The 13,204-nt window shown below is 48.6% G+C and overlaps 1 long non-coding RNA gene across 1 annotated transcript; it reads left to right on the top strand.

The window, feature by feature from the left end:
* The first annotated feature begins 368 nt into the window (after nt 1-368).
* LOC109756101 (uncharacterized) lies at nt 369-855 on the top strand. The gene is made up of 3 exons (XR_005771245.3): nt 369-421; nt 515-634; nt 738-855. It is a non-coding gene; the product is annotated as an uncharacterized lncRNA (long non-coding RNA).
* Nucleotides 856-13,204: the final 12,349 nt, after the last annotated feature.

The raw sequence follows: 13,204 nt of genomic DNA, 5'->3' as shown, positions 1-13,204 counted from the left end.
TCCCACCTCACCCCACCACGTCTCTCTCTCTCTCTCTCTCTCTCTGTCCCTTATCCCCACCTCACCCCACCCCACCACATCTCTCTCTCATCTCTCTCCCTGCTCTCGATCCACTTCCCCCCGCAAGCGCTCGCCATCACCTCGCCGGCAGTCCCCGCAGGCCTCGGCCCCGTCCCCCCAGGCCTCTCCTCTCCTCTCCCCCCAAACCTCGCCCCCGCCATGGCCGCCGCGACGGCCGCCGCCGAGATCGCCGCGCTGCCGGAGCCGCGCGGCCCTCTGCGGCGACCTCTCCCGCCGCGTCCGCCTCCTCGCCCCGCTCCTCGACGACCCCTCCGCCTCCGCCTCGCCCCCGCTCGCCAACGCCCTCCGCACCGCCCGCGACCTCCTCCACTCCGTCCACCACGGCAGCAAGATCTATCAGGTATGCCCCTATCCCCCTCCCTCCCTCCCTCTACCACCACCGCCGCCGCCGGTAGACCCCAAAGATTGATTTTTTCCCCGCCCACAACCGCAGGCCATGCGAGGCCGGGACAGCCTCCTCCGCGAATTCGCCGCCGTCAACGAGCGGATCCAGGCCGCGCTGGACGATCTTCCCTACAACGACTTCGACATGCCCGAGGAGGTGCAGGAGCAGGTGCCACACCAATCCAATTTCCTACTTCCATCCATCAGATTTCGCACCTCAATTCAACTCTATTCTGACTGCCCAATTCGGCCGTTGATCCCCATTTTTGTAGGTGGCGCTGGTGCACTCGCAGTTCAAGAGGGCGGCGACGAGGGCGGAGCCAGCAGACGCGCAGCTCACGAGGGACCTGGCCTAGGCGCTCAGCGACGACAAGCCCCCCGTGCCCGCCCTCCTCATGAGGGTCTCCGAGAAGCTGCAGCTCGAGACCATGGCCGACATGAACCGCGAGTCGGTGGCGCTGCACGAGATGGTCATCTCCAGCAGCGGTGAGCCCGACGGCTGCGGCGACGAGATGTCCTCCCTGCTCAAGAAGCTCAAGGATTGCGTCATCGCCCAGGCCCCCTCGGCCGAGGCTCCCGGCGTGGGCAGGTCTCCCTCTGTCAAGTCCCCCATCATCCCGGACGAGTTCAGATGCCCCATTTCGCCCGGGTGACCTCCGCACCATATTCTGCCTCAAGGAGCAGCGGTAGGTCCTCGGGCGTCCATGGTGGCGGTGGATACTGTGGTTTTTGTGCTGACTTTGTGTAGATGGATAATGTGGTGTTCATGTAAATAGAGTAATTTTGTGTAGATGGAGCAGATGCAAATCTATTCTGTGTAAATAGACTAATTTGGTATTGTGAAATTTGTTCATTCGTCGTCGATTGTTGGAACAAAGCGTAGATGGATACTGTGGTGCACTTGGGCTGCTGTTTCACTATATTTTAATAAACAAAATCCTTTAATGTCTCTGATTGTAATAAACGTGTAGATGGACATTTTTGCCGTCTGTTATTAGTCGGCAGACGGCAAAACATTCGTTTGGCGGACGGCAAAGCCTCCGTTAGCACCTACCGTGGCTAACACCCACTATTTGCCATCCATTTTCTTTGCCGTCCGCCACTGACGGCAAAGGCCTCTTTGTCGTCCGCTGCAAAAAGCAGACGGCAAAGAAGGCCTTTACCGTAGCCTACTTTGCCGGAGCCTTTTGCCGTCCGCGGCTGACGGCAAAGGCCTTTGCCGTCTGCCGTTCATGCCTTTGCCGTCCGCCATGGCAGACGGCAAAATAGCTGATTCCTGTAGTGCGTGTTGCATATCTTGGTATCATCTCTTGTGTCACAAAGTTGTCTTCGCATACACAATTGCTATCTTGGTTCATGAAGCATTGCATGAAAAAGAGCTCAAACAACAAAGAGCCAAACAAGCTTTTAAGCAAAAGGGAAAGATAAGCAAAGAGCTTATAAGCAAGAACCATAGCATCATACAACATTAAGATTGTCATACTCGATCATCTTGGATCAAAACATAGGAACATCATACATATAGCATACTTGGGATAGAAGTCGTTGCATTTTTGCTTAGTAGGTTGTGCACAAGTTCGTATCCGCCTATTGTGCAATCGTGCTAGCGTCTCTCTAGTGTTGTGCAACAAGAGCATCTTGGTGGATTCCACATTTTGGCTCATCCTTGGTTGCCCAACCCCACATTATCTATTTGCATGTGTGTTTTCGTGTACCATATCTTGCTATTGGTCTACTTGTTGCATTTACAAATTTGTGAATCTTTTCCAACATTATTGAGTCTCACTTACAATTGCATCAAATTTTGTGCCACCATCCTAACCAAGCTCCACCATAAGCTTTTACTTGTGTAGGTGTGAGAACCGACAAGAATTGGTACCAATTGTGCTATTTCCTTGCTACACATTGGAGTGATCTTTGATCCATTTTCAACATCGGTCAAGGTACATTTGGTATTGGTTCTTCTCTTTCTCCCATTCACATATCTTTGTTTGGAATGATGGATAGGCCAAGTACTTCTACCAACCCACTCTTCTTGGAGCAAGATGACGACATGTCATCCTACGTCACCAAGACTCAACTGTTTGGTGCACACCGAGCTTTGCATCAAGAACAACTTGCTTTGGGCGATCTCATCGACAACCTCGCCACCGATCTACGACAATCAGAGCAACGTACAAGAGACTACTTCGACACATCCATGAGTTCCCTCAAAGAAGATATTCGAACCATGATGGTGCGCTCTTCTACAACTTCGTCCTCGTCAAGACGGAGCCGCTCAAGTCGCCACTCCGACGACACCCTCTCCGGTTCAAGTACACCGACATCGAACACTCTTCGTCGTGCCGCGCGTCAAGACCGTCAAGCTAACCGCAATCCTCTACACGACACCGACTCTCAAGAGCATCGACATCGTCAAAACCAAGCTGCTTTCGCACAAGCACAAGAACAGCAACGCCAACGACAACAAGAACAAGAGGAGCGAGCGCGACAACATCAAGATGCACAAGACGCCGGGGCACAACGTCAAGAACAACAACTATGTGAAGCTCAAGCACTTGAGGCGCAACGTGCCCTTCATGACTCAAGTCGTGCCGTAGCCAATCGAGGCCGACAAGCTCGACTACATCAAGAAGCACTTCGCGATGAAGCTCAAGAAAGAATTTACCAAGCACGTGTGCATCGACAAGCTCCTCGTCAAGATCGACAAGCTCCTCCTCAAGCGAGACAAGAACGGCAAGTCCATCGAGAGCAAGACGACAATAGACCACCTCCTCGCCAAGAGCAACATGAGGAAGACAACCCTCCTTGCCAAGAGCAACATGAGGAAGACAACCCTCCTCGCCAAGAGCGACATGAGATTGCCCTCACCGACATGGGCGTCATCATCCCCGACCCCAACACAATGAAGAGCAACGATATGGCAAGCTAAAGTTCACCATGCCCAAGTTTACCGGAAGCAATGACCCCGAAGAGTACATATCATGGGCATTGAAGGTTGACAAAATCTTCCGCTTGCACAACTACGAAGAAGAGAAGAAGATCGCAATGGCATCCCTCAAATTCCAAGACTACGTCCTCATTTGGTGGGAAAAAGTCAATGAGCACCGAGCGGCAAGAGGTGAACCACCCATCACCAATTGGGCACAAATGAAGGATGTCATGAGAGCGCGATTCGTGCCAAACTACTACAACCGCGACCTCTTCAAGAAACTCCAACAACTCAAACAAGGAACCAAGAGCGTTGAAGAATACTACAAGGAAATGGAGATTGCCAAGATACGAGCCAATGTCAAAGAAGATGATGAGCAAACTATGGCAGGTTTCTTGAATGGACTCAATCACCCTATCAAGAAGATTGCCGACTTCCAACCATACTCGAACCTCATCGAGCTACTGCATCAAGCTACCAAAGCGGAACGACAAGTACAAGATGACTTCAAGTATGCCAAGTTCTCATCCAAGTCCTATGGCCTCTCCAACAATCAAGCTTCGACGACTCCAACACCCTCTACCTCAACCAAGCCATCTACAAGCAACGGCGACAAGTCAAGTTACAAGAAGACTTCGACAAGCTCAAGTCGTCCTCCTACTACAAGCAACTTCAAGAAAGCTTCATCATCATCTACTCAAACTGATGAGACCATCAAGACAAGTTCCATCAAATGTTTCACATGCGGAGGCCGAGGCCACAAGTCCTTCGAGTGCACAAACAAGCGCACCATGATCCTCAACGACGACATAACCTACGACTCCATGAGTGAAGGAGAAATGGAAGCCCTTGAGCAAGTGGCCATGCACCGACAAGTGAACAATGGAGAAGAAGATGATCACATCTTTTGTGATGAAGACTCAAGTCCCGCTCTTGTTGTCTCCAAGGTCTTGACTCTTCAACATCAACAAGACGAAGATCAAAGATGCCATATCTTCCACACAAAGGCCAGCATCAATGGACGGTCCGTCAAGGTCATCATCGATGGAGGGAGTTGCCATAACTTAGCAAGTGAAGAACTATGCTCCAAACTCCAATTGGCACTACTAGGAAAAGGGCTATAGATGGAATGACCACTAATGGCGCACTGTACATGTGGTGTGCCATTACTAAATACTAATGGCGCACCATGTGTCGGTGCGCCATTAGTGTGAAAATACTAATGGCGCACCACATCCATGGTGCGCCATTAGTAAATTTTTTTTTAATTTTTTCAAAACTACTAATGGCGCACCGTGGGATGGTGCGCCATTAGTAGTTCAACTAGTAATGGCGAACCATCCCACGGTGCGCCATTAGTAATTATGTTTCAAAATTTTTTTTCAAATGTTTTTTATTTTTATTTTTTAAACTACTAATGGCGCACCGTGGGACCGTGCGCCATTACTAGTTCAACTACTAATGGCGCACCACTCCCACGGTGCGCCATTACTAGTTGAACTACTAATGGCGCACCACTCACAGGTGCGCCATTAGTAATTTTGTTACAAATTTTGTTTCAAAAAATTTTGTTTCAATTTTTTTTTGAAAAACTACTAATGGCGCACGGTTGGGGTGGTGCGCCATTACTAGTTGAACTACTAATGGCACACCACCCCCACGGTGCGCCATTAGTAACTTGGCCCATTCCACCGAATGCACCCCCCCCCCCCCCCCCGTGGACCGCCTTTTTAGTTAAAAAAATAAAATAAAATGATGGAAATGTCAAAAAAATAAAATAAAATAAGTTTCCCATGTGATATGTGGTCTAGTTGTTGGGAAAATTAACAAATATGAATTTCGACTTTATTTGCAAAATCTCTCTGGAATTTCTTAAAATGGGCATAACTTTTGCATACGAACTCGGATGAAAAAGTTTTTTATATGAAAAATCATCTACTCGAAAAGTTACATCCGAATTTAATCGGGGAAACCCCGTTAAACATTTTCAAAATCCTCAAAAACCTAACAGAAAAAAAGATACGGGGCTTTTAAGATCTGGAGAGGCAAAAAAATTCAAAAAAAATCAAACTTACTAATGGCGCACCTGCCCATGGTGCGCCATTACTATCTTCCCGCCTTCAAAATTCAAAATAAATAAAAAAAATAAAAAAAAGTTACTAATGGCGCACCTGCCCATGGTGCGCCATTAGTATGCCGTATATATGGCTGGGCGTGTCCTCTCCTCCTTACCTCTTCATTCTTCTCCTCCACTCCACCTCTCCTTCACTTCATCTCCTCCTCCCTCTTCTCCGGTGAGCTCCTCCTCCCTCCTCTCCGGTGAGCTCCTCCTCCCTCCTCTCCGGTGAGCTCCTCCTCCCTCCTCTCCGGTGAGCTCCTCCTCCCTCCTCTCCGGTGAGCTCCTCCTCCCTCCTCTCCGGTGAGCTCCTCCTCCCTCCTCTCCGGTGAGCCCCTCCTCCCTCCTCTCCGGTGAGCTCCTCCTCCCTCCTCTCCGGTGAGCCCCTCCTCCCTCCTCTCCGGTGAGCTCCTACTCCCTCCTCTCCGGTGAGCTCCTCCTCCCTCCTCTCCGGTGAGCTCCTCCTCCCTCCTCTCCGGTGAGCTCCTCCTCCCTCCTCTCCGGTGAGCTCCTACTCCCTCCTCTCCGGTGAGCTCCTCCTCCCTCCTCTCCTCCCATCCCCTCATGGTTTCTCCTTCCTCCTCTCCGATGCTCCGGTGAACTCCTCTCCGGCGACCTCCTCCTCCTCTCCGGCGATGTAGGCGAGCACCTCTCCGACGACCTCCTCCTCCTCCTCTCCGGCGAACTCCTCTCCGGTAAAAGAACACGGCAAAAGAACGTACAAGATCCAAAAACAGGAACAAAATTTGAAATAATATTGTGCAAAAAAACGAGCAAAAAATGGGCAAAAAAATCACGATCCAGATCCAAATTCAAAATTCAAAAATAGCAATGGCGCACGGTGGGGGTTAGACGGTGCGCCACTACTATTTTCCCGCCTTCAAAATTCAAAAATTCTAATGGCGCACCGTGGCCTATACTAATGGCGCACCATGGCATATACTAATGGCACACCAATGGTGCGCCATTAGTAAAATATACTAATGGCGTGGCACTAATGGCGCACCACTAATGCGCCATTAATGGCCAAATTAGGTGCGCCATTAGTAGGCCTTTTCCTAGTAGTGTGGTCAAGATGAAGCACCCGCACCCCTACAAGGTTCAATGGCTAAGCGACACCGGCACCATCCAAGTCGAGCATTGGGTACAAGTCTCTTTCAAGATCGGCGCCTATGAAGACACTTTGGAGTGTGATGTCCTTCCGATGACCGTGTGCCACCTCCTTCTTGGACGGCCATGGCAATTTGACCGAGGTGTCATTCACAATGGGCGTACAAATCACTATAGCTTCAAGATGAAAGGGAAAGAGTTTGTGCTACGTCCTATGTCTCCAAGCCAAGTGCTCGCCGACAAGCAAAACACCCATCATGGAGAGAATAGTGAGAGAGCGAACCACCAAAAAGAGAGTGAGCGCCACAAGCCCAAATTGAGTGCCTCCACGATGAGCGACAAGAAAAACTTAGTTCTCTTTGCCACCAAACGTGAGATGAGAGAAGTGTGTGAGAACCCATCAAGTGTCCTACACTATGTCATATTGTGCAAGGACGAGGCACCAAAAACTAACAACTCTCACGGCCTACCTTTGGTGTTATCTTCTTTATTGCAGGAATTCCAAGATGTTTTCCCCGATGAGCTACCTCCGGGTCTACCTCCACTACGAGGCATTGAGCACCGAATCGATCTTATCCCCGGAGCGCCGCTCCCAAACAAAGCTCCCTACCACGTCAACCCCGAAGAAACCAAAGAAATACAAAGGCAAGTAAAGCATCTAATAGACCATGGTCATGTGCATGAAAGTTTGAGTCCTTGTGCCGTACCGGTCATTCTTGTGCCAAAACGAGACGGTAGTTTTCGCATGTGTTCCGATTGTAGACCTATCAATGCTATCACCGTTCGTTATAGGTACCCCATTCCACGCCTTGATGATATGCTTGATGAACTTAGCGGTGCCACTATCTTTTCCAAAATTGATCTTAAAAGTGGTTACTATCAAATCCGCATACAAGAGGGTGATGAATGGAAAACCACTTTCAAAACAAAGTTTGGTCTATATGAGTGGTTAGTCATGCCTATGGGTTTATCGGAAGCACCCGGTACTTTCATGCGTCTTATGCATTACGTGTTTCGCCCTTACATTGGTGAATTTGTTGTTGTCTACTTTGATGATATCCTTGTGTTTAGCAAATCTCTCAAAGAGCATGTCACCCACCGTCGCACCGTGCTACAAACTCTTCGAAAAGAGCAACTTTATGCTAATATGGAAAAATGCCTATTTGGTGTTGATAAGCTTGTTTTCTTGGGTTTCGTAGTATCTTCTAAGGGTGTTCATGTTGATGAATCTAAGATCAATGTTATTAAAACTTGGCCCCAACCAACCAATTTGCAACAAGTGCGTAGTTTTCTTGGTTTAGCCGGTTTCTACCGTAGGTTTGTGAATGATTTTAGCACCATTGCTTCACCTTTGCATGCTTTGAGTAAGAAAAATGCACCGTTTATTTGGGGAACATCCCAAGATATCGCTTTCAGTGAGCTTAAGAATTTGCTTACTCGTGCTCCCGTGCTTGCATTACCCAACTTTGACAAACCTTTCGAAATTCATTGCGATGCTAGTGGTAATGGCATAGGAGGTGTGTTAACACAAGAGAAGCGCCCAATTGCTTATTTTAGTGAGAAACTCTCCGGAGAGCAACTCAATTACCCCATCTATGACAAAGAGCTATATGCTTTAGTGCGAGTTTTACATGAATGTGAACATTACCTTCGACCTCATGAGTTCATCATCCATACCGACCATGAAACGCTTAAATACCTTAAGGGTCAAACTAAGTTGAACAAGCATCATGCTAAGTGGAGTGAATTTATTGAGTCATTTCCTTATGTCATCAAGTACATTAAAGGTAAGCAAAATGTTCTGGCGGATGCACTTTCCGTATATGCATGCTTGTTACTCAACTTGACTTAAATGTCATTGGCTTTGAGCACATAAAAGACTTGTATGAGCATGATCCTACATTTGCTATTCCTTATGCCAAGTGTTTGACGCATACTTCTTGGAATCGATACTACATCAAAGATGGATATCTTATGAGAGCTAACAAACTTTGCATCCCCGAGTCCTCTCTTCGCTTGTTGCTTTTGCAGGAATCTCATGGAGGCGGACTCATGGGACACTTTGGATGCGACAAGACATTTGCTATGCTCTCCAAGAACTACTTTTGGCCCAAGATGTTTCGCGACGTCAATCGCTTCACCAACCGATGCTCTACATGTCGCAAAGCTAAGTCCAAAGCCCAATCTCATGGCCTCTATATGCCACTTCCAATTCCATATCACCCATGGGATGATATTAGCATGGACTTTGTGCTTGGTTTGCCTAGAGCTCGAAATGGCAAGGATTCCGTTTTTGTTGTTGTGGACCGATTCTCCAAAATGGCACATTTCATTCCTTGCAACAAGATAGACGATGCTTCACATGTTGCAAATTTGTTTTCTAGGGAAATCTTGCGCCTTCATGGAGTACCAAAGACGATTGTCTCGGACCGCGACGTCAAGTTCTTGAGTTACTTTTGGAAGACCTTGTGCGCCAAGCTCGGAATCAAGCTCTTGTTCTCTTCGGCATACCATCCACAAACCGACGGCCAAACGGAGGTGACGAACCGCATGCTATCCACTCTTCTACGCGTGTTGATAAAGAAGAACATCAAGGAGTGGGAGGAGTGCCTACCTATCGCCGAGTACGCCTACAATCGTGCAAGACATTCGACTACCGGCAAGTCCCCCTTCGAGGTCGTCTATGGCTTCAACCCATTGTCACCATTGGACATTCTACCTCTACCGTTACAAGAGCGCACAAACATGGACGCGAGTGCCCGAGTCAACTTCCTCAAGAAGATGCATGAAGATACAAGGAACACCATCGAGCGCCAAGTACAACGACTCGCGACCAAGCTCAACGTCAACAAGCAACCCATGATGTTCACCGTTGGAGATCTTGTGTGGCTACACCTTCGCAAGGACCGCTTTCCCAACGAGCGCAAGTCCGAACTTCTACCACGAGCCGATGGACCCTTCAAGGTGCTTGCATGCTACAACAACAACGCATACAAGATCGATATCCCACGCGACAAGTACTCCGTGAGCGACATCTTCAACATCAAAGATCTCTCCCCGTACCATGGTGATGAGGATTTCGATCCGAGGTCGGATCTTTCCCAAGGGAGGGCAGATGATGCGGAGCATCCTACGATCATCCCCATGGACCTACCATCTTCTCATCAAGAGCCAAGAGGACCTATGACACGAGCACGAGCTAGAGCTCTCGAGAACGAGGTGACTTCCTTCCTTAGTGATATCACATATGATCCACTCGAGACATGGCTACTACCTAAGTCCGATATGCTATGCATGATTAGGTGTCAAGAGGAACCTCCCGAGGATGCACGTGAAGACGGACAAGCCGCCAAGTGCACAGATGAAGAGAACCGCCGGAAGGAGAAGAAGACACCTCCAGGGCCCGGACATCCGGCCCCAACCCCGGACATCCGGCCCCAACCCCGGACATCCGGCCGCTTGAGACATCCACTACAGCCACATCACCAGCCGTCCAACATCTACAGGCCCCGGACATCCGGCCCCAGCCCGGACATCCGGCCCGAAGCCCGGAAATCCGGCGCCACACACCAGAACCTACAGAAGCTTACGCCGTCAGCCCGGACATCCGGCCCCTAGCCCGGACATCCGGCCCCTCCCGAAGACCCGGAGATCCGGCCAGATGCCCGGACATCCGGCCCCGCCTGTCCAGAGAGCATAGAACGCCTCCACAACCGCCCGGACGTCCGGCACCTCCTGAAGGCCCGGACATCCGGCACGACGCCCGGACATCCGGCTCTGCCTGTCTGCGCACAGTAAAGGGCCGAAGCCCATGTACCCTTTCACCCCCCTAGACTATATATACTCCATCCCCTTCCTCTTTCTAGGGTTAGCACTGGTTTAGCTCATATGTGAGATAGAGCATTACTCATCCATTATGGATCTACTCCACGAGAGAGACCGCGACCCCTCTACGGAGAAGATCACCTTGGATTCAAGACCCCCTCTTGGGTGGCCCCCATCAAGACCTCCTTACGGAGAAGAACCGGTTACCGTTTGTATCGTCCGTTGTTGACTTTGGATGTTGTATCTTACCTTTGTGTTCATCGATCTAGCGCATGTGTGATCTATTCTTGTTGGTTGAGTGATTTCTCTCGTGTTCCTCTCGTGTTTCCCTCGTGTTTCCCCTCGTGTTCATCACGTTCTTCGTAGGGATCCGCTCCTTTCGTGAAAGATCGGCCATCTAGGGTTCCACCCTACATCAATTAGTCCACCTGGTAAGGACAAACTTTGCATTCTGCACATGCTCTATGATGCGGGGAATCCCATTTGTTTATAAATTCAAGAAAATAAGGCGACTATAAGCCTTATTCTCCTTGTTTTTGCCGTGTGGCATGCCGTAACGTACGTGTGTGACGGCCAATAATAGGAGGGCATTCCTGGCATCACTCAATATATATGTGGAAGCAACATCTCCACTATGGAGGTCAAATGTTGGGGCGGCGCGCCAAAACGCCTCACGAGAAAATGAAATTCTTTCAAGGACGTCCATATAAAGGAGCGATGTTCACCAAAACGGTAATAACTTGGTCATTCGGATTCCGTTTCGGACCCATAAGTACTCAAAATGTTCGCGACAAGCGTGTTAATCTAGAAAATACTTATGGCTTCCGCAAGAGGCCCGGAGGACCCTCAAATTCGGCCCCTAAGCTGGAATTTTTGCCCATGAAAGTCAAAGAACATCATTTTCCACTGCTTTTCAGACAAGTTTCTGAACCCATTGGCACTCCTTTGGAAGGAAATCCAAGAGATTAGGGTGAGTATCAACATTACTCCGCCTGGTAAGGACAAAAGTTGCATTCTGCACATGCTCTATGATCTGGGGAATCCCATTTGATAAGCCTCATTCTCCTTGTTTTTGCCGTGTGGCGTGCTGTAACGTACGTGGGTGACAACCAATAATAGGAGGACATTCCTGGCATCGGTCAATATATATGTGGAAACAATATCTGCACTATGGAGGACACAATTTTTTGGGGCGGCATGCCAGAACGCGTCACGAGAAAATGAAGTTCTTTCAATGACTGACATATAAAGGACCGGTGTTCACAAAAACGGTCATAACTAGGTCATTCGGAATCAGTTTTGGACCCACAAGTACTGAAAATACTCGCGTGTGGAAATCTAGAAAATACTTCCGACTTGCGCAGGAGGCCCGGAGGACCCTCAAATTCGGCCCATAACATGGACTTTTCGCCCCTGAAAGCCAAAGAACATCATTTGCCGCTGCTTTTAAGAAAAGATTCTGAACCCATCGGCACTCCTTTGGAAGGAAATCCAAGAGATTATGCTGAGTATAAACATTAGTCTGCCTGGTAAGGCAAAAAGTTGCATTTTGCACATGCTCTATGATCCGGGGAATCCCATTTGGTTGCAAATTCAAGAAAATAAGGCGACTATAAGCCTTATTTTCCTTGTTTTTGCCATGTGGAATGCCGTAACGTATGTGTGTGACAGCCAATAATAGGAGGGCATTCCTGGCATCGGTTAATATATATGTGGAAACAATATCTCCACTATGGAGGACACAAAATTTTGGGGCGGCGCGCCAGAGCGCCTGATGAGAAAATGAAATTCTTTCAAGGACTGCCATATAAAGGACCGGTGTTCACTAAAACAGTCATAACTTGGTCATTCGGTGTCTGTTTCGGACCGACTAGTACTCAAAATGCTCGCGATGAGCGTGGGAATTTAGAAAATACTTACGGCTTGCGCAAGAGGCCCGGAGGACCCTCAAATTCGGCACCTAAGCTGGTATTTTTTCCCCTGAAAGTCAAAGAACATCATTTGCCGCTGCTTTTCAGACAAGTTTCTGAACCCATTGGCACTCCTTTGGAAGGAAATCCATTATGGTGAGTATCAACATTAGTCCGTATGGTAAGGAAAAAAGTTGCATTATGCACATGCTCTGTGATCCGGGGAATCCTATTTGGTCATAAATTCAAGAAAATAAGGCGACTATAATCCGTATTCTCGTTGTTTTTGCCGTGTGGCATGCCGTAACGTATGTGGTTGACAGCTAATAATAGGAGGGCATTCTCGGCGTTGGTCAATATATATATGGAAACAATATCTCCACTATGGAGGACACAAAATTTTGGGGCAGCGTGCCAGAACACGTCACAAGAAAATGAAGTTCTTTCAAGGACTGCCATATAAAGGACCGGTGTTCACTAAAACGGTCATAATTTGGTCGTTCGGAGTCCGTTTCGGACCCACAAGTACTCAAAATGCTCGTGACAAGCATGGGATTCTAGAAAATACTTCCAGCTTGCGTAGGAGGCCTGTAGGACCCTCAAATTCGGCCCCTAGGCAGGAATTTTTGCCCCTGAAAGTCAAAGAACATTATTTGCCACTGCTTTGCAGACAAGTTTTTGAACCCATTGGCACTTCTTTGGAAGGAAATCCAAGAGATTATGCTGAGTGTAAACACTAGTCCGCCTGGTAAGGACAAACGTTGCATTCTGCACAGGCTCTATGATCCGGGGAATCCCATTTGGTTGTTAATTAAAGAAAATAAGGCGACTATAAGCCTTATACTC

This window comes from Aegilops tauschii, chromosome 3 (assembly GCF_002575655.3).
Source record: "Aegilops tauschii subsp. strangulata cultivar AL8/78 chromosome 3, Aet v6.0, whole genome shotgun sequence".
Classification (NCBI taxonomy): Eukaryota; Viridiplantae; Streptophyta; class Magnoliopsida; order Poales; family Poaceae; genus Aegilops; species Aegilops tauschii.
Note: the sequence above shows the minus strand (reverse complement) of the source record. Positions and strands in the feature narration are given on the sequence as shown.